The sequence below is a fragment of the Nelumbo lutea genome, chromosome 7 (assembly GCF_056320005.1).
Source record: "Nelumbo lutea isolate HS-2025 chromosome 7, American lotus-T2T, whole genome shotgun sequence".
NCBI lineage: Eukaryota > Viridiplantae > Streptophyta > Magnoliopsida > Proteales > Nelumbonaceae > Nelumbo > Nelumbo lutea.
This window is the reverse complement of record NC_142690.1, coordinates 18,706,883-18,728,485: the sequence shown is the minus strand read 5'-3', so window position 1 is coordinate 18,728,485 and position 21,603 is coordinate 18,706,883. Positions and strand designations below refer to the sequence as shown.

The following is a 21,603-nucleotide window of genomic DNA, read 5'->3' as shown; positions in this document are numbered from 1 at the left end:
GGTAACATCTTCGGTGTAGACAACCCCTTACTCTTCCGAAGGCTGCATTGTGGGATCAAGATACTCTGGGCTCCCTCCTAGCTCCCCGAGCTGGAAATTACCATCTCATCTGCGCGAATGGGCTCGGTAGAGGCTTTAGCGGCTGCATCAGTGGCTTCGGCAGCGACCTCGGGCTCCATAGCTGCCTTAGAAACAGGCTCTGCCGTCATCTCGGGCTCCTGAGGTGGTAAATCCTCCTCCAAGTCAATGACTGGAGAGGCATTAGGAAGCTCGGGCTCAGGGGTAGGGACCTGCGGAGACTCGATGCGAGCTCTCTTGGCAGCTCGCTTCTTTCTCCCCTTCATATGGTGGAAAAGCCTCTCCCTCTTAAGCTTCTCTTCCTCCATGGGTCCTGCAACAAAGCTCGATGTCAACAACTCAAAGGTACAAGCTACAATGGTAAAATGTTTAACTCTAGGTTAGACAACCTACCCGGGCTCAAGCCGGCCTGTATGAGCTTGCTCTTGGCGATATAATCCTTGTAATCAAACCCGAGCTCAGCCCATGACTGGAGCGCCTCGCGGTGTTCCGGACTACAAAGTAGTCCTGTTTCTAAGCTGGGACTTTGCTAGGAAGCTTATGCAGTAACTTGTAGCCCGGGCGAGGGGACAGGTAGCTGGCCCCCCTATGCTCAGGGAGAACGCTTGAAGCCCTCTTCTTTATTGATAGAATTGAACAAAAAATATCTAAGTCCAGGGGGAGGGCGTAGTCAAAGCAGAGGGAGATGGTCCCAACCACATTATGAATGGAGTTCGAGTGGAGCTGGTCTAGGGTGATGTTGAAGTGTTTTAAGACCTCCACAATGAGAGGGTGAAGAGGAAGGTAGAGCTCGGCTATGAGCTGCTCCCTAAAGATCATGATCTCATCGGGACAATGCTCCTAAGGGAAGTTTCCCATGGGCAAACTGTAAGTATACTCCCTGGGGAGATTGTACTGCTGGATAAGATATCAGAGCCTCTCCATGGGTCATGGTGGAAGGACCAAACTTATCCGGCATCCGACCTCGGTGAGAGGTGGACGACAAGATTACTCGAGGCCTCCCGCGCCCCGTGAGAAGATTAGACCTTGGTAGGGCCACCCTGAGCCAAGGTGCCCAGCTCGGGCTCATCCAGTTGAGTATCAAAACTAGACATGGTGATAGAGAGAAACAAACTGGAAGAAATAAGGAAACTGAAAGAAAAGCTAAGGGGACTCACCAAGGAAAAGCTACCAAACTGGGAAGAATTGACCCGAGCTAGAGACCTTAGACGTGAGCTCAAGACGAATGCTGAGAACTTATGGCGAGGGAAAAATGACCAGGTCCCCCACTATTTATAGCCGCTATACTCGGGCATCAACGGTCAAGATCAAGACAATCTGACGACTCTCAAGAAAACTGGCTACGCGACCCCCGAGGAAAAATCAGTTTAACGTGTTTTTTGACGTCTGCGGAGTCCATAGATCGCGTGACATCTGCACATGAACTGTACACAACCCGGGTTGCTCTTGATTGAGCCGAGCAGTGAACTGGTCCGACCAATGAGCTGCCTGATAAGAAGGCCTGAGCTCCGAGCCAAATCCACCCGGTAGACCGCAGACTCCCCGCGCTGGGTCAGAACCCCCAGCACGGGGAGTGGGGGGCAATTGATGGAGGGTAATTTGGCCCGACCTTATAGCATGGGACACATGGACATGACCTGGCATAAGTGACAACTCAACGTGATAGCCTGGCCATAACTCGACGTAACAAACTCACCGGAGCCCGACCGGACAGCTTTGCGGACGAGGCAACTCGTCGAGAAATAACATCCAGTTTGCCCTGAATTCTCTCCAAGGGTGGAGCGAACCGAGATCCCCCCCCAGCAAGGGGACCCGACCTCCTCTTAAGACCAGAAATCTGCAATGGGCTTGTCCGTACTTTTCTATTTTTTTTATTTTTTATTTTATCAAAAGTCCACTTGAATGAAAATGTACTCCTTTTTTATTTATATACTTTTACATCATATTATCAATGTAAATATGCATTGGAAAATGTATTTTTTGTCATTTGTGTGCATAAATGTAATGGAGCAAAACATAGGCAAAAGTGAACCAGAGCACAAATTTACCTTGAACCGGGATTTACACTCTATTTGCATCATTTCCAAACGCAGCCTTAATTTCTCTGAGAAAAGAATGGCCTGCAAGGATCAAGAAAACGTGTTATTGTCTTGTCTATTACTGACTACGGTTTGGAAAAAGCAGTTCAAATCACCTTTTGCGATTGAACTGGTACAAAATTTGAACCATCATATCGTTATGTGTTCAAGTTTTCCATCTCCCTCTCGACTCTAGTATTATATGTTTGACCTGTTCTTCGCCAGTGAGAAGCAGCGGTTTGGGAAAAGATAGTACAAAATAGCTTTGTAACAACAAAGTAGTGACAACAACGAAGCAAAAACACACTAGCTAGATCGATCATCTGTTCAAGTTTCTTATCTCCTTGTCTAACTTCAGTGCCCTATATTTGGATTGTTCTACGTTGGTGAGGAGAGTAGTGGTTTGAAGCGATCGTTAACCCTAATGTTTTTGAGTTTGGGAAGAAATGACCACTCCATGTAGATGTGCAAACTTAAGCAAGGTTAGTTCCATCATTTTGCACTTGTGAACACGGCTTCATATCATTGGTGGAAATTTAGGGGGGAATCTGATACAAATGAAAGTTTAATTAGGTAGTTAAGTGATATACCCGTATATATGGGGCTATATGGAATCTACACTATTAACATTTAATAAAACTCATGTTATTAGAAAGATTTATCATTTGATCTTACTCGGAAAAAATCCAAGTTTTTAAAATAAACGAATGGGGCTCCTGCATTTCTTAAAAAAATCCAAGTTGAAGACCCTTATGGCATTTTCAATTGGGCAAAGCCAAACTGATTCCAGCCCAAACATTATTTTTGGATTAGCTTTGTTCGATAAACTTGCATTAATTTTTCTATTAATTTTTATTTTGGTTAGATAAATTTTTGCAAATTTTTCTTATTCCAAATTGAATTTAAGTGGGTTTTATTTTTTATTATTTTTATTATGTTTTATTAAAATTTATTCATTTTAATTTAATTTAAATGTGGGTGCATAATACAAAAAATAATTTGAAATTAAGACTCAATTTGGAAAGAGTACAAATATGATGAGGGTGGATTTGGCTCTCTAGTGAAATTATGACACCTGACACCTCATGCCAACCAAGTATAGCCTCTTGTCAACTAAACAACTCGAGCTAGCTACAGGCAGCTCGGCACCTCACATGTAGCTCAGCAGCTGGTCAGCTCGACACCTCATAGATAGCTTGACACTCGGTCAGCCCGACACCTCACAGGTAGCTCGACACCTCACAAGAAGCTCGCCACTAGGTAGCTCAGAGCTCGCCACCATGTAGCTCAGAGCTCGCCACCTCGGAGCTCTCCACTAGGTAGCTCGGAGCTCGCCATCAGGCAGCTTGAAGCTCGCCACCAAGGAGCTCGCAGTAGGACAGATCGTCCGAAGCCTCATGGAGAGCATTCTATCTGACAGTCATACCAGAAGATTGCATCCACGTCTCTCGCTTGATGGCACCGTACCTACCAGCCCTGAAAGGTGTCTCTCGTTTAGCAAGGCCATACTCTGCAACGGTTACCTGTGCCCACCAGCTCAGCTTTAGCAGTAACGGCTGTGGCAGAGAATTAGAGGCGGTTACACTAGATCTGTCAGGAACCCGCTATATAAGAGCTCCGACCCCCTAGGGGGGGGGGGAAATGGAGGTAACCCCTACTCTCTAGCTCTCTCATTTCTCTAATATCATCTTCAAGCTCTCTACTATCAGGGCACTAACTTAAGCATCGAAGTGTTCCCGCCGGAAAAGCTCCCCGGGTCCTCTGATTCAGTTCTTGCAGGTTCCCTAGCTCCCACTGGAAGAGCTCCCTGGGTCTTTTGATTCAGTTCTCGCAGGTTCCTCGGCTCCCGTCGGAAGAGCTCCCCGGGTCCTCTGATTTAGTTCTCGCAGGTTCCTCAGCTCCCGCCGGGAGAGCTTCCTGGGTCATCTGGTTCAGTTCTCACAGGTTCCTCGGCTCCCGCCGGGAGAGCTCCCTGGGTCCTCTGATTTAGTTCTTGCATGTTCCTCGGCTCCCGCCGTCTACAAAGATGAGCAGATCATCTCATGCAAAGGGCAGTCGGGTTACACTACACTAGGAGGCTTGCCACCAAGGCAGTGCACCCAGCAGCTCGCCCCCAAGTAGCTCACCACCAGGTAGTTTGCCACCAAGGAGCTCCACCATCCTCTGAGTCACAAACCACCTGGGAGCAGGTCAAATGACGAGGTACTTAGCCAAAAAATTGATACATCACGAAAAAAAAAATTGATATGTGACCAGAACCGGTCGCATCAAAATACAAATATGCATAGTGCAAATATAAGGCTTACAATACAATATACACATTTTTGAACTGTAGATATTTGTACTTGCACTCTTTCCATATTGAGCTTAGATGGCTAATTTAAAACATGTAATGAAATATTTCCCATACATATATACTAATATTTGTTAACTTGCTTTATAATTATTTATTAGTATTTATGTCATTTTTCGTAATTTATCTTAGTAATTTTTTATTTTGACTAACTTCATGTGTTGCAATTATATACTATTACCAATACTATTACATAACTAATTTTTTGATTAATTTAATATATTGACATGGCATAATTTAGGAACGGTAATTGGCCGAGCTCAGGTTAGGGACTATCCTTCCCATCCTTATCTCCAATTTTTATGCAACTATCCATCCATAGCCTTGATTCTTGTCAGCGAGAAAAATGAAACTCCATCCCCAATGGGGAACTTGTTCCCATTGGGGACCTGAATCCTCAATTTATTTAATTAAAAATTGCTTTGCGAAAAATATTTGTTTCATTAATCACTAAGATAACATAGCAATTGAAATTTGTCTAATTTCTATGGTGGCATTATTATAATTATACAAAACTATTTTCAAAATTTTTCCAGTTTGTTATGACAGGTTCCCTATTCGGGTGGGGACTTCACTCCCCATCTCTGTTCCTATCGCCCATTGGGTGTCTTATTTATTCCTCGTCCAAATCCTTGTTCCCGCTAGAGTAGTCTGCATGATTGGGTCAAAGAGGCAAGATACTTAGCGGGCATCCTAGTTAACTAAATTAAGTTGTGTTATGCTAAATTAGTTTGGTTTTGTTAATAACTTAAGTGGACTAATTAAGTTAACTTAATTGATAAAATTAGATTAATTAATCTATCATGCCAGTCCTATTAAGTTAAATTTAATAAGTTACTAACTTACATGTAAATGTCGACCGGTTCCAAGGTCTCAGTGTACCCATGAAATTTATTCTCTTTACTCTCCTGGCCCCTTCAGAAAAAAGAAGCATGTTCTTTAAAACTTTTATTTTCAATAAATATAATATATAATTTAAAAATTATATTATCTTATTGATTAAATTGAGTAACGTAATATGTAGATTATTATTAAATGGTTCAAAACTTATAAATTAAATTTAAAATTTGTAAGTATTAACTTTTACATTACTTATTATACATATTTGAATATTAAAATGAAAACAAATGATCAAATCACTTAAGTGACTCAATGGTCAAGTGAGACCAAGGTTTTCTTACCATGAGTGCTTGGATTCAAATCTTTACATCCCCAAAAGTATTTTGGGATTTATTTCAAGGCAAGTTTGGTTCCCAGGCAAGTTCCACTAAGGTCAGTTTCATAATGCCAACCAAGGTCTGTTCAGGTAGGATAAACCCCTAGATCTTGGAATCGACCTGGGTAGGGGTCAATTCCAAGAATTTGGAACCAAATCCTACCCTATAACAGATTGGGTAGGGTTGGTTCAAGGCCGGTTCAAAGTAGGTTCCATTTGGTTTTGGGTAGAGCCTACTCATTTACTCACCCCCAATAGAGACCCACCAAACTTTCAAATTCCGACGAAGACCCCTCTGTTAGCATTTCATCAATTAACGTTAAAAAATATTCTCATGTGATTGTATTTAACTTTTTTAAATCCCCAAGCTACTCTTTTTCCAATGATTTTTAGCATCTTTTTTGTAATTAATTTCCATCTGTTACTTGTTTAGTTGATATTATTTGATTGTTTGTGTTTGCTACAATGGTTTTCATAAAGTTTCTTGTTTTCTTTTTGTTGCTATTTCCATTTAATAGAAGTTTATTGAGTGGATATCTGCTAAACTAACTTCTTCTGTCACACGACCCAAGTTAACTGAGGGGCGGTCTTTGTCGAAATGAATGTTTAGGGGGTAATTTCCACTACCACTAAATTATAGGGTAATAATCTGTAATTTACCTTAATGATTTATGATTATAGTAAGATTTTATAATCAGTTATTAATTTTTATTACTTTTCTTTAATTAATTTTTCTAGTAGTACATTAGATATGTTTTAATTATCGTATTTCATATTTGAAGTTTAAAGTAAACATGTATTAAGAAAGTGGAAAGAGAGAGATAAGATAATCTACTAGGGATGTAGGGATGTGAGTAGGAATGGCAACAAGGTGGGGCATCCTCTCCCTATCCCTACCCTATCATATTCTTTCCCCACCCCATCCCTTGTGCCGGGGTGGAGTACCTATTCTCCATCGGGGACGGGAAATCTATGAATTTTCCCCACCTCGATTGAACCTTAGAGGAAATTTAAAAATAGGACTATAGGAATTTGGCAGTATTTTATGAATTGGGTTATGACAGTTTGGGGGTATTATAAAAAATGGAATTATGGGATCCTACGGTTTTAAGAATTTTGAGGAAACTTAGATATATTTTAAAAATTAATATTAAACCTAAGGATATTTTACTAGCTTACCATCAAGTTTGAGAAATTATATGCAACAAGTTTCTTCTTTTAGGTCCAAAAGAATGAGGTGGACGAATGCTTCTTTTTGACAAGGATATTGATGAGGGTGGATTTGGCCCTCCAATGACATTATGGCACCTGACACTTTATGTCAATTAAGTGCTAACTATACCAGGCAGCTCACTACCAAGCAACTCGGCACCTAGGCAGCACGACACCTCACAATCAGCTTGGCACCCGGTCAGCCCGACACCTCACAAGAAGCTCGGCACCTGCTAAGCCCCCGACACCTCATAGGCAGCTCGACACCTGGTCAGCCCGGCACCTCACAAGCAGCTCGACACCTCACTGACAGATCAACACTTCACAGGCAGCTCACCACTAGGTAGCTCGCCACCATGCAGCACTTATAGGCAACTCACCACTAGGCAGCTTGCTACCAAGCAGCTCGGCACCTTACAGGCAGCCCGCCACTAGGCAGCTCGCCACCAAGCAGCCTGGCACTCATAGACAACTCGCTTCCAAGTTAGACCGACCACTGCATGACAACCCCGAGGAGCTCACCACCATACCCCACATTTTACGGGATTGTGACTTGTAACGGCTATATTAGATCACCCACTCCTTGATTTAGACGAAAATGGGCAACCTTACCGGTTGGTGGATTTATCCCCACCTAACACAAAAACAGGTCCCATCACAACAGGAATCCAGGAACTGCTCCACCAAACCCATGAGGACTCCAGTATATAAAGGCCTCACCCCCCAAGAGTGAAAAAATGATGCGTAATCATCATCAGTTCGAGGAAAAAACATCTATACTATCCACATTTACGATCAGGGAAAACCTGCCTCATTCAGATCGGTTGGGGCGGGGTGAGGCCCCAATTCTGCTAGAAAAATTGCCATTGGAATGCTTGAAACATCAACCAGTGGACAATTCAAATGGTTCAATGGGTTAACGCCCGTGTCAAATGGGTTTTCACCAAGTCAACCTTTGGTTAGGGATAAATTCTTGACCTCCGGATGATGCGTTAAACATTTCAAGCATCCTACATCAAAGCTATAAAAGCACTTGCAAAAAAAGGGGTTTTTGTTGTTCAGCCACCCAAACAAATGTTAGCCCCACTACACAGGTGGTGGGATGAATCCTGACCGTGGATGTAGACTATGAATGTAGTTTCAGATTTCCGAGGTGGAGTGCAGTCTATTATCCCTAAAAAAGCCAAAGTGCATACGACCATGATAGGAACCAAATAATTAAAGCTACAAATTGAATAAGCGGTTTTGTAATGGCTGAAGTACTTGAATTAAATGACTATTACTATCGCTTTTCTTTTTCGTGAACTAAATAATTAAATATTAAAATATCTATATTAAAATAAGTCATTCAATTCCACTTCAGCCATTGTCAAAGGACCCTTATATGTACTCCTTGTAAAATAAAAATATCTACTCTAACTTTGTGGCCCTCAAGATCAGAAGTCCTGATGGACAGTGGAAAATGCTGCAAGTTTCTCACTCGTGATTTTAGCCATTAATGCCCACCATCCAGCCCTGAACTCTGAACTCTGAAATCAAGGCCAACCTGGTTCACTAACCTTTTCAACAACCAATTCATGTACTTCGTGATCCCCCCTCCTTGAGCCAACAACATCTCAACAAAGACTTCTTTTTACCTTCTCCGTCTTCTCTTTCTTAATTTGCTTCTGAGACAAAATTTTTATTAAGTAGTCGATGAATGAGGAGGTATAAGGCAACAAAGCAAGCACGTGGTCTCTAAACAATGAACAATTAATAACGAGCTCACATCTTCTGCTTCAGTGGCCTCACCTCACTGTATATATGTGTCCTCTCTCCACCCTAAAACTATTCGCCAGTTAAGACATGGATCTCTTGTTTCTACTGCTCCTCTTCTCCCTCCTCTCTCTGTGTCTTTCTGTTTCTGCCTGCTGCTATCCATCAAAGAAAAAATCCAACTCCCATCTCGCCTACAAATCCTACCCTCTCCTTGGAATAGGTCCAGACTTCTTGAGAAACCGTCACCGGTTTTTTGACTGGACCTCCGATATCCTCCGCTGGAGCCCCAATAACACTACTGCATACTGCCGCCCTGGGATGCATGGCATCCTCACGGCAAACCCATTAAACGTCGAACACATTCTCAGGAACAACTTTGACAACTACCCAAAAGGCCCGTCTCACTTTCACACCTTAAAAGACTTCCTCGGCCGAGGCATCTTCAACGCAGATGGTAATATTTGGAAGGTTCAGCGCAAGATTGCGAGCTTCGAATTCAACACAAAGTCGCTTCGGAGCTTTGCAATTACGAACGTGAAGGAGGAGATTCAGACCAGGTTGGTTCCCCTGTTGAGGAAAACCAGTGAGTTAAACCAAGTGATCGACATGCAAGATATTCTAGAGCGTTTTGCTTTTGATAACATCTGTAAGCTAGCATTCAACGTCGACCCAGGTTGTCTCGGTGGTGACGGAACAGCTGGGGCTGAGTTCATGAAGGCATTCGACGATGCATCACTATTGAGCGTCGCCCGGTTCTTCGACGTCCATCCCTTGTGGTGGAAGACCAAGAAGGCGCTCAACATAGGATCAGAGAGAAGATTAAGAGAAGCCATTAGGATGGTTCATGATTTTTCCGATAACATCATAAGGTCAAGAATGGAAGAGGAAGGAGGGAAGCAAAGCACCGAGGATCTACTGTCGCGATTCGTTGCAGACAACTTGAATTCACCAGAGTTCCTTCGTGACATCGTCATAAGCTTCATACTTGCGGGACGGGACACGACGTCGTCGACGCTGGCCTGGTTCTTCTGGTTGCTGTCGTCGAGGCCAGACATCGAACATAACATACTAGACGAGCTAAAATCAATTCGAACTCGTACCAGGAAGGAGATTGGCGATGCGTATAGCTTTGAGGAGCTCCGAGAAATGCACTACCTACAAGCTGCAATCTCCGAAGCACTGAGACTGTACCCTCCGGTTGCAATGGACACGAAGGTGTGTCTGAAAGATGATGTCTTGCCGGATGGTACGTCAGTGCGTAAAGGATGGGTTGTGACATACCACGCATATGCCATGGGTAGGATGGAGTGTATATGGGGAAAGGATTGCAGAGAATTCAGGCCTGAACGGTGGTTGAAGAATGGAAGTTGCCGGCAGGAGAGTCCTTTCCGGTTTCCGGCGTTCCATGCGGGGCCGAGGATGTGTCTGGGGAAAGATATGGCGTATATACAGATGAAATCAATTGCAGCGTCTGTGGTAGAGAGGTTCCATATGGATGTGGTTGACGGGCTGAAGCGTCCAGAACTGCTACTTTCGTTGACAATAAGGATAAAAGGAGGTCTCCCCGTGAGAGTAAAAGAGAGATGTTTTCATAATTAGGGGTTGTGTCTACATAAGGGTCTATGATAAATTAATGAGTTGATTAGATATTTTAATATTAACTAATGATAGTAAGCTTTTAATTAAGTCTAAGTAATTATTTAACAAAAAAAATTCTAAGTAATGATTATCAAAATTTCAATCTTTCTGATGATAAATTGATAATAGAAACTTGAACATTCTGTGCTATATATCTAAAAGAGAAGAAAAACTGAAAAGAAAAGAAAGAGAAGTGTTGTAGGACTAGTGAAATAGAGAAATTATGCCATCTTTCTCTTCTATTAACCAAATATATACATGCAAATTGGGGATCAGACAATTGAATATTCTACTTAATTAATAGAAATTTGAGTTCAGCTTCGGTCAATGTAACGTCCGTTCAAACGCAAACACCCTTTACATCCTTGCATTAAAAATATCTCCATATTTATATGCTTTATTACGTGGAATCCACTTCAGGGCGTGTAATCACCTCCGAATTAGACAAGGCAGTGATTCCAAACATGCTGATGTTGCACGATTTGGACACAACTAGCTGGCTGTGGCTTGGCTTCTGACTGGAACAAACGACACTAGAGAGGAAGGAAAAGCGAAGGGTTTCCGGGGAATTATCCCGGTGGGGACACTCCGATGACTAAGTTAGAATTGGAGGAAATCTCAAAGAGAGTAGAGAGTAAGAGTGCTCAAAGTGCTTTAGCTTCAATACCTTTTCTCTGTGTGGGTTCAGGTTCTTTTACATTGGAGTCTGGTTACACCTAGCATAACTGCAATCGCCCTTGCCGTTACTGCCAGGGCAGGTGTGGCAGGCGCAAGTGGCTGCACAAACTGCCATTGCCAGGTACGGGCTTGACAGACGTGTCATGCCTTCCAGAGGAGGCAAACAGAACGCCGCCTGTCAGGCGGAATGCCGCCTGGCGAGGGATCAGAGCCCTACTACTAGGTTCGATGGGTACAGACGTCAAACAGGGCTCCCCACAGCATACCAAGTTACTGCACACCGAACTATCTGGGGCAGGTCTGTCTCTGTACCGAGGTGCCGAGGTGCCTGCACTGGGGGGAGGGAGGACGATGCTGTCCCGAGGTACTCGGGACACTTAACCACGAGCTAGGGTGCTCCCTTTTGGGAAGGGAGAGCTTCGGGCCCCTTAGGTGGAGCTCGGGCCCCTAGGGGAGCTCAGGACCTTCCACACTTGGTGGAGGTCACAATTGGCTAGGCGTTAGTCCCCGACGAGTTGCTTAACTCACTGAGTGGCCAGTGTTGGACTCGGCGTGTCTCTCTCGTCGAGTTGCGATTGTGTTGTCAGGCTGAATTGTACATTGGGCCAGGTCATATACACATGTCCTCGGGCTACGAGGTTAGATTAAATCACCCTACATCAATTACCCCCCACTCCCCGTGCCGGGGGTGGTGACCCAACGTGGGGAGTTCATGACGCATTGGGTGGATTTGGCTCAGTACTCATGCCACCCTATCGAGCGACTTGTTGGCCAGGCCGATCTGGCGTTTGGTTCATTCGGAAAGAAAACCTGGGTTGCGTATGGCATATGCACGGACGTCACGTGATCTAGACTTGAGAGTCTCGCAGTCGATTTTCTTGAGGACCGTCAGATCGCCTTGATCCTGGTCATTGGCGTTCGGGCCCCTCAGTTATAAATAACGGGGACCCTGGCCATTTTCTTCACCACTAAGTACCTTTCGTTCACCGTGAGCTCGCGTCTGGAGTCTTCAGCTCGGGTCTTCTAGTCCAGTCGCGTCTTTTTTCCCAGTGAGTCTCCAAGCTCTCCTTTCTCCCTTTCTTTCTAGTTCATTCCCTTTCATGTCTAGTGGGGACAGTCTTTTAGATGAACTCGAGGTGGGTACCTCGGGTCATGGTGACCCTGTCATCGCTCGTCCTTCCCACGAGGCTTGGGTGACCTCATGCAAACTGGCGTCTACCTCTCGTTGAGGTCGAGCACCAGACCAGTTCAGTCCATCTGTTATGACGTAGGAGGGGCTTCAGCACCTCATCCAGCAATTTTACCTGCCTCTAGAGTGCTTGTATAGTCTTCCCACCTGCAAGTTCCCTTGGGAGCACGGTCCAGATGAGATCGTGATCTTTAGGGAACAACTTGTCGGCGGGCTTCATCTTCCTCTCCATTACCTTATTCCCGAGGTGTTGAGGCTCCTCAGCATCATGCTGGACCAACTCCACCCCAACTCTATTCAGAACTTGGTCGGGACCATCTCACTTTGTTCCGAACATAACTTCCTTTTAGACGCGGACATCCTTTGTTCCATCTTGTTAATAAAAAAGAGTGCCTCTGGTGCTCCCTCTGAGCATGGGCAGACCTATTACTTGTCTCCTCACCCGAGATTCAAAATGCTACACAATTTCTCAAGCAAGGCCTTGGCCTGGAAGCGGGACTACTTTGTAGTCTAGAGCAGCACGAGGTGGCCATTCCTTATCAACTGGAGGGTGGACACTCAAGCTCCCAGCGTTGCTCTTAACCGGAAGATGTGGGAAACCTTTCATTCATGGGCTCAGGCCAGGTTCGATCACAGGGACTACATTGTCGAAGGGAAGCTCATTCAGGCCGGTTTGAGCCCGGGTAGGTTGATTTCCGCTTTAGTGTTTTGCTTAATCAGACTAGCATCTTTGAACTTACTGACATCGAGCTCTGTTGCAGATTCCATGGAGGAAGAGAGGATTGCCGGTCCGAGGCTCCTTCGTCAGATGAAGAAGAGGAAGATGCAGGCTGCCAAGAAGGTGCGCATGGAATCCCTAGGGACCCCCACCCCTGAACCCGATCTTCCGTAGGTCCCCTCTTCGGGGCACGAGCTCCCACAAGCTCCCATTTCGGAGCCTGTGCTCTCCAATGCCCCTCCAGTGGTAGACTTGGAGGGGGACTCACCACCATGGGGGTCTGAAATAGCGATAGAGTTAATCGCCAAGCCAGTCGGGGCTGCCGCTGAAGTCCCAAACCCTACTGGGTCTACTGCCGAAGCTTCCAAAGGGTCGGCTCATCGTGCCACAGACACGATGACATCCAGCTCGGGGACCCAGGAGGAGGAAGAGAGCATCATGAATCCCGATATCAGCCTTGACAGAAGTAAGAGAGCGGTTATCATGGTAGAGGTCGTAGATTGGGCCAAACTCTCCCCTGGTCAGCTCGGTGCCCGCGCTGCAACCCACGCCATGGTGGTGAGTTCACACCCTGAGAGCCACCTCTTCCTCCTTTCTTTCTTCTTTCTTCGGTACTAACCAACACCTTCCTGCTAGGTGAACACTGTCGTGCACGCGCTGACCTTCCAGTCTGACAAACACCTGAGGCGTGCTTTGGCTACTTAGGAGTCATATCGCGTGGCTTATAATGAGCTGAGGGCAGCTCAGGGCAAGATCCACCAGCTGGAGAGTGACGCTACTGCCTAGAAGAGCTTTACCAAGGCCCTACTATTGGAGAAGGAGGAGCTAGCCCGCGAAAGGGATAGGATGAAGGCCGAGGTGAACGGGCTCAAAGAGGGTCAAGAAGCCTTGAAGCTCGAGGTGGAGAGTCTCAAGGTGTGTTAGAGGGCTTCATAGCTTGAGGGCATGATGTGGAGTACCTCAAAGCTGACATTAAGGAGATGACTGAGATCTTCGACGAAGCTCTCGGGGACGCAAAGGCCTAGACCATTGTCGACTATGACAAGTCGTCTAGGTTTGACAACATAATGCCAAAGGCCTATCGTAGGGGGTTTAAGCTCGACAGGTGGTGGATAAGGCGCGCATACCCTGACCTTGACATAAGTGCCTTCACCATCTATAATATTACAGATGACATTGCCCGTCAGGCCGCGGATGACCCAGATTTTGACAATGAGGGCGGCGATGAGGAGGTCGATACTACCAACCTGGCTAACACTCCCGAGGAGGCCCCCGAAGAGGCCTCGAGTAAGGTTGATAAACCTTCTGAATAGTTGTGTGCTCCTTGTATTCTCCTTTTCTTGTTTCTTTGTACTTGGGGTTCTGTGATGAAATAACATTTATGCAGTGAGAGTGTATATATATATTCTGTTAAGTGTTTGTGTGATTTGCTTCTATTGGGGTGTTGGCCTTATCTAAGCTGTTGAGTTAGTAAATTCAGTCCTTGAGGTGAGCGACCCTTTACCGCCGTCACCCCGAACTATCTTCCTGCACTTAGTAGGGGTGATCATCAGGTTTTAGCGACGTATGCCGAGGTAGGCATAGTAAGGCGCATGCCCGACCTGCCTGCTTGGCTATTTAGGTTGGCATTTACCTCTAGTAGCATATCCGAGGTAGGCTAGGAGTCAGAAGCTCTGTTCTCGAGATGCCTTTGGTCTTTGGTGTGCTAAGCCTATGCTGGCGAGGCGGTAGAGTCATGCATAGCGCCGATGTCTTTAGTTAACCCAGAGAGTTGACCCTTAGGCTGGAGGGAGTGAATTGTGGTCACACCAAACTGTTTTCCTGGAGTCTGCCCCTGTTGAGGGGGTGGCTGGACCTCGTGTTTGCCGAGGTTGTCGCTTCTTCGGAAAATTGGCCCTAAGGCTAGAAGGGAGTGACTCATGGTTCCCTCAATTCAGTGGTTCACGGGTAATATAGTCTTAGGTTGACGATATTCCACGCCCGAGGTACTTGTTTCCCTTCTAGGGTTTCGAGTTCATATGTTCCTTCCCCAAGTACTCGCTTTGCTTGGTAGGGTCCTTCCCAGTTTGGACCGAGCTTTTCAATGTCGGGCTCAGGCACCATAACCTTGCGGAGAACCAGGTCGCCAACGCGGAGAGTTCACTTTCTGACCTTGGCGTTATAGTACCGAGCTATCCTTTGTTTGTAGGCCGCGGTCCTGATGTATGCGTGGTCCCGTACTTTGTCTAGCAGGTCGAGGTTGGTACGTAGTTCGTCTCCGTTTGCTCTATCTTCATACTGCTTCAGTGTTGTATGTAAGGTTAAAGGGAATTTCTCCTGTGGCAGTCCTTTCCGTGGTACGGTAGGCCCAAAGTACGTTGGGCAGCTCGTCCGTCCACAATCCCTTAGCTCAGTCCAGACGCGCTTTCAGTCCTCGAAGGATAGCCCTGTTCGTAACTTCTGTTTGGCCATTCGCCTGGGGGTGCACCACCGAGGTGAAATTCTGCTAAATTCCCATGTCTCGACACCAGTTTTGGGACTTGATGTCTTTGAACTGCTTGCCATTATCGAAGATCAGTACCCAAGGTAATCTGAAACAACACACTATGTTCTTCTAGAAGAAGTTTTGCACGTTCCAAGCTATGATTGTCCTAAGAGGTTCGGCTTTGACCCACTTTGTGAAATAGTCCACTACCACCACTAGGAACCTTCTTTGCCCTATTGCTGGCAAGAATGGCCCGAGTAGGTCAATCCCCCATTGTGCAAATGGCCAAGGGCTAGTGAGGTATTTCAGGTCGGCGGCAGGGCAGTGGTGGATGTTAGCGTGCTTCTGGCATTTGTCGCATTTTTTGACAAGCTCGGTCGCATCTGCTTTCATGGTTGGCCAGTAGTACCCTTGTCGTAGTGCTTTCTGAGCGAGGGCCCTGCCCCCCAAATGTCCACCGCACAGGCCTTCATGAGTGTCGTGGAGGATGAGCTTGGCTTTCAAGGGTCGTAGGTAGCGCAGGTAGGGGAGCATGTAGGACCTTCGGTACAACCATCCATCTATCATGACGTATTTGGCTGCCTGGCGCTCTACCCTCCTGGTAGCATTACGATCTGCGGGGAGGGCATCGTGTAGCAGAAAGCTCATGAAGGGTCAATCCAACTCGACTTTACTTGAATGACGGGAGCGACCTCCTCTGCCCCCTTGAGAATGCTAGGCCGAGGTAATTTCTCTATATATACAGTCCTCATGGTGTTGTCTCCCGTGCTGGCCAGCCGCAACAGGGCATCGATCTCAGCGTTCTCTGTTCTCGGGATTTGCTGGATGAAGTGTGACTGAAAGTTGAGTAGAGTCTCTCTCACTTTGGCTAAGTATGCTACCATAGTTGGTTCGTGAGTTTCGTACTCACCCAGTGCATACTCCAACTTGGCTACCAACGCCTAGTATTCTGCTTTGTTGTTGGATGCCACAAACTCAAACCATAGTGCATACTCCAACTTCACACCACTTGGTCCGTACAGAACGATCCCGGCTCCGCTGCCTTGCCAATTTGACAAGCCATCTATGTGAAGGATCTAGGGTTCATCATCCCAGTTTGGGCTTAGCCTAACTAGGAGAGATGCCACGCTAGTTGCTACTTCACGGTGCTCGTGTTCAACCGGTCCAGCAACTCTGAGCTCTCCCATATTGGGGGCCTCGTGTTCTATCAATCTGGGGACTTCAGAGCTGAAGGTGCATTCTACGGTGAAATCTGCCAAGGCTTGGGCCTTGATAGCGGTTTGTGGTTTGTACTAGAGCTCGTACTCGCTGAGCTCGATGGCCCACTTTGTCAACCTTGCTGGATCTCAGGCTTGAGCAAAACTTGCCTTAAAGTTTTATTGGTAAGGACAACAATGGTGTGAGCTTGGAAGTATGGGCAGAGCTTTCGGGCCGCTATAACCAGCGCATAGGCTAACTTTTCTATCTCCGGGCACCTCATCTCTGCTCCCTGCAACACTTTACTAACATAATAGACGGGTCATTGGACCCGATCTACTTCCCTTATTAGTACCAAGCTGACCACCTCGTCACTCACCGAGAGGTATAACTCTAAAATGTCACCCACTTCGGGCCGGGTCAAGACTGGGATGCTGGCGAGGTGCCTTTTGAGCTCGTTGAATGCGAGATGGCACTCTTCAGTCCATTCAAAGCCTTTGCTTTTTATGGCTTTAAAGAAAGGTAGGCAGCGGTCTGTGGACTTGGACAAAAAGCGACTTAGGGTGGCCAACTGGCCATTCAGCTTCCGAACCTCTTTTAACTTTCGGGGTGGTCTCATTTCTAGGATGGCCTTGATTTTGTCTGGATTGGCCTCAATGCATTGCCGGTTGACGATGAACCCCAGGAATTTACCCGATGTGACGCTGAAGACGCACTTACTCGGATTTAACTTCATATTAAATCTACGCAAGATTTCAAAGACTGAAGTGTAAATCTTGTATTAATTCATTTGAAAACTGGGTTTTGACGACCACGTCATCTACATAACACTCTACTTGGGTGCCAACGAGTGGCTCAAGCAACTTATTTACATGCCTCTGAAAAGTAGCCTCAGCGTTCGTCAGCCCAAAGGGCATGACCTTGTAGCAGTACATGCCAAACTCGGTTATGAAGGTGGTCTTTTCCTTGTTAGCTAGGTCCATTTTTATTTGGTTATAGCCCGAATAGGCGTCCAAGATGCTTAGCAACTTGTGCCCTGAGGTTCACTAGGCGGTTGATCCTGGAAGTGGGAAGCAATCTTTCGGGGTTGGCTACCCAACTCGGGTAATGGACTTCCCTGATAAAATCATCTGCAAGGATTTCCTGACCTCCTCGTTGACTGCTCTCCAATGCTCTGGGGCTAGGTTGTGCTTCTTTTGTCTAACGGGCCTAACTGAATGATCAGTGTTGTCTGTGAGTGATAATGTTGGGGTCTATGCCAGGCATTTCTGCCGCCGACCATGCGAAAACATCTAAATTTTTGAGTAAGAAGCTTACTAGTTGAGATCGTAAGGGCTCCTCAACAGAAGCGCCGATTTGAAGTGTCCGCTCTGGATCGTCCGTCGAGGTCGGGACGGGGATGGTCTCTTCAGTAGGCATGGCTCGCTCTGCGAACTGCTCTGTGGGTCATCCCAGCTCAAGGACGTCAGCTACCTTGGCCTTTCCTTTGAGGGCGGCTACGTAGCATTTGCGGGATTCGAGCTGACCGCCTCGTGCCACTCCGACTCCGAAGCCTGTAGGGAACTTCATTGCTAGGTGGTAGGTGGAGACTACTGCTTGCAGGACGTGGGTGATGGGTCGGCCCACTATCGCGTTGTATGGAGAGGAGGTTGCAACCACCAGGAACTCGTGATTTAGCCTTACCACACTGGGCCAAGTACTGTCCTCCACCAGCACAGTGACTTTCCTTAACGGCCTGACCTCCTCGCCGCTGAATCCCACTAGTGGAGTGCTTACGGGCTTCAGATTTACCAAGACACGCTTGACTTCGAAGTCATTGACCTTGATCTTGATGACGAGCGCATCATCGTGGGGGTAGTGGACTCCTCGCGCGTCATCTTCGGTGAAGAAAATTGGCTGCTTCGGTGAAGAAAATTGGCCGCTTTGGGGGGTTTAACTCCTCTTTGGCGGTTTCGCGGGCTGATGACCAAGCTGCTGCCGAGGTGCAGCCAGCAACAATTGACCCTCCCACGATTACATGGATGGTCCCTCGGACTGGTCTCTTGTCTGGAGGTTGTCTCTGCAGTTGCTCTGCTTGTCTACTAGACTCGAGGGTTTCTTTATTCTGCCCCCCGTTTCGAACTACTTTATTATTATTATTATTATTATTATTATTATTATTTCCATGTTGTACAAAATTTCTCAAATATCCGCGATGGATGAGCTCTTCTATCTCATCGCAGAGGTTATTACAAATTTCGGTGTTGTGACCGTGATCTCTATGGAAACTACAGTACAAGTTCTTGTTCCTAACATTAGGATCGACCTTAAGCCGAGGTGGCCACTTTACATACGGGGCGTCCTTGATCGCCATGAGGATCTCTGCCTGCTTTGTGTTGAGGGGTGTAAACACCCTTTCGGCTGCTAGAGCTCAGAAAGGTGGAATTGGGCTCGCCCCCCGGGCTTGATCCTTCTTCTTCTTGTAGTCATTAGGAGCCGAGAGTTCCGGTTCCCTTCTCCTTTTTTCGGGGGTGTGCTCGCCCTTCTGGTTGATCTCTTCCTCTGTCCCTATGAACCAATCTACCAATTCGAGGAACTCAATCACGGTCTTGGGTTGGTTGACAACCACGTGCCATCTAAACTCCTTGTGGGAGATGCCCCACTTGGCCGCAGTGAGTCAAATTGCAGGGTCCAGGTCCGGGTATCTGTAGGCAAGCATCATTAAACCGTTTGATATAGTTCCGGATGTACTCCCCATCTCTCTGGACTACGTTGAAGAGGCTTTCTTGGGTCCTCAGGTACCTCTTGCTAGTGACGAAGTGGGAGGTGAAGACCTTCACGAACTGCACCCAGCTCCTTACCGAGCCCTGCGAGAGGTTTCGATACCAGGTGCGGGCCACTCCTTTGAACGTAGTGGAGAAGGCCACACACATGCAAGATTCACTCACCCTGACCAGATGCATCTGGGATTGGAAGGCGTCGACATGGTCATTGGGGTCGAAGAACCATCGTATTTGTCCAACGTGGGAGCTTGAAGTCTTTGGACTTGGGGACCGCAAGGAGCTCTGGGGACAGAGGAGAGGGGACCGAGAGAAGTGGTGCGACTCTTACCTCTCCCGAGCTTATTTCTATTTTTCTCTTGAGCTCGGGCAGGTTGTAGACGGTGGTGGTTCGGCGATCCTAGTGACGTCTTTGCTGCTTCGGCGATCCTAGTGACGTCTTTGCTTCTTCTTGGCCGGCTCAGCATTGGTGTTGTTGGCTTCTGTATTGCTGAGCTTGATGGACCCAGGGGGAGGCAGGGACGGCTGTCGGTAGCTGCGGACAGAAGAACCTTGTTCCAGGTCGTTAGATAGCACCCCAAACTGTTCCCCGTGAGTAGAGGCTCGAACCGCGAGTGCTGGGGTGATGCCGGCCTAACCGGCTGGGAGGCCGCCTCGGGGGTAGGGAGTCTTCCCTTCCTTTCGTGAGATGATGCCGAAGTCTCTCCCCGGCAGGAAGGGAGTTCACTGCGGCGTTGAGGTTTAGCTGGTTGTGCCGTCGGATGCCGAGGAGGGAGTGATGGGAACTGTTGCTAGTATTGGTACTGGGATACTTGGTGCAGCACTTGCTGCTGGTGAAACTGTTGCATTTGGGCCTGCATGGCCGCATGCACTGCATCAAGTCTTTGAGTCGGCCTTGGCCAGCCACCGGAGGGAGAATGGTGGGTTTGGCGAAGGTTGTCCTGACTACAGGAGATAGCGGGGCAGTTACGGGTGCCACCGTTGCAGGCATGTTCAGGCTAGGAACCTCGTCCGCAAAGAAGGGGACGGTGAACTGCCCGATGGAAATGATGGGCATTTGGAGCTGCTCCTCTGGGGCATTCAGGCATTCGGAGTTGCTAGAAGAAGCCATGGACGTCAGTGAGTAAGAAAGAGAAGTTTCGCAGAGATTAAAGGGAGGCTTTTTGAAGCATATTCCCATAAACGATGCTAAATGATGCTGCATGATTTGGGCACTCCTAGCTGGCTGTGGCCTGGCTTCTGACTGGAACGAACGACACCTGAGAGGAAGGAAAAGCGAAGGGTTCCCGGGGAGTTATCCCGGTGGGGACACTCCGATGGTTAAGTTAGAACTGGAAAAAATCTTAAAGAGAGTAGAGAGTAAGAGTGCTCAAAGTGCTTAAGCTTCAATACCTTTTCTCTGCGTGGGTTCGAGTTCTTTTATATTGGAGTTTGGTCACACCTGGCATAACTGCCATTGCCCTTGCCGTTACTGCCAGGGCAGGTGTGACAGGCACAGGTGGCCGCCACAAACTGCCATTGCCAGGTACGGGCTTGATAGATGTGTCATGCCTTCCAGAGGAGGCAAACAGAACACCGCCTGGCGAGGGATCAAAGCCCTGCTACTGGGTTCTGTGGGTACGGATGTCAGACTGGGCTCCCCACAGCATACCGAGCTACTGCGCACTGAACTGTCTAGGGCAGGTCTGTCTTTGTACCGAGGTGCTAAGGTGCCTGCACTGGGGGAGGGAGGACGATGCTGTCCCGAGGTGCTCAGGACACTTAACCACGAGCTAGGGTGCTCCCTTTTTTGGAAGGGAGAGCTCCAGGCCCCTTAGGGGGAGCTTGGACCCATGGGAGAGCTTGGGACCTTCCACACTTGGTGGAAGTCACAATTGACCAGGCGTCAGTCCCCGATGAGTTGCTTAACTCACCGAGTTGCCAGCGTTGGAGTCGCGTGTCTCTCCCGTCGAGTTGTGGTCGTGTTGTCAGGTTGAACTGTATACTGGGCCAGATCATATACACATGTCCCCGAACTACGAGGTTGGGCCAAATCATCCTTCATCACATGCTATGTGTGAAGCCCATGGAAACTTGCGCCTATATAAGGGCGACCAATTCTTCAAGCTCTCTTGCTCACTAGCTTACCAACACTCTTTGTTTACTTAAACATAGAAGTGACCACCTTGGGAAAAGTAGCCTAGGCACTTTGATTTCTTTCTTTACGTCTTAATTATACACCATTATACATGCTTAATTACAAGAAAAACAACTGACTAGCACATG

At 47.1% G+C, this 21,603-nt stretch overlaps 1 pseudogene across 1 annotated transcript; it reads left to right on the top strand.

Moving 5' to 3' along the window:
- The first annotated feature begins 8,674 nt into the window (after window positions 1-8,674).
- LOC148845457 (cytochrome P450 CYP94D108 pseudogene) lies at window positions 8,675-10,436 on the top strand (annotated as a pseudogene). Its single transcript, XR_016102389.1, has one exon. The product of XR_016102389.1 is annotated as a cytochrome P450 CYP94D108 pseudogene (transcript).
- The last annotated feature ends 11,167 nt before the right edge of the window (window positions 10,437-21,603 follow it).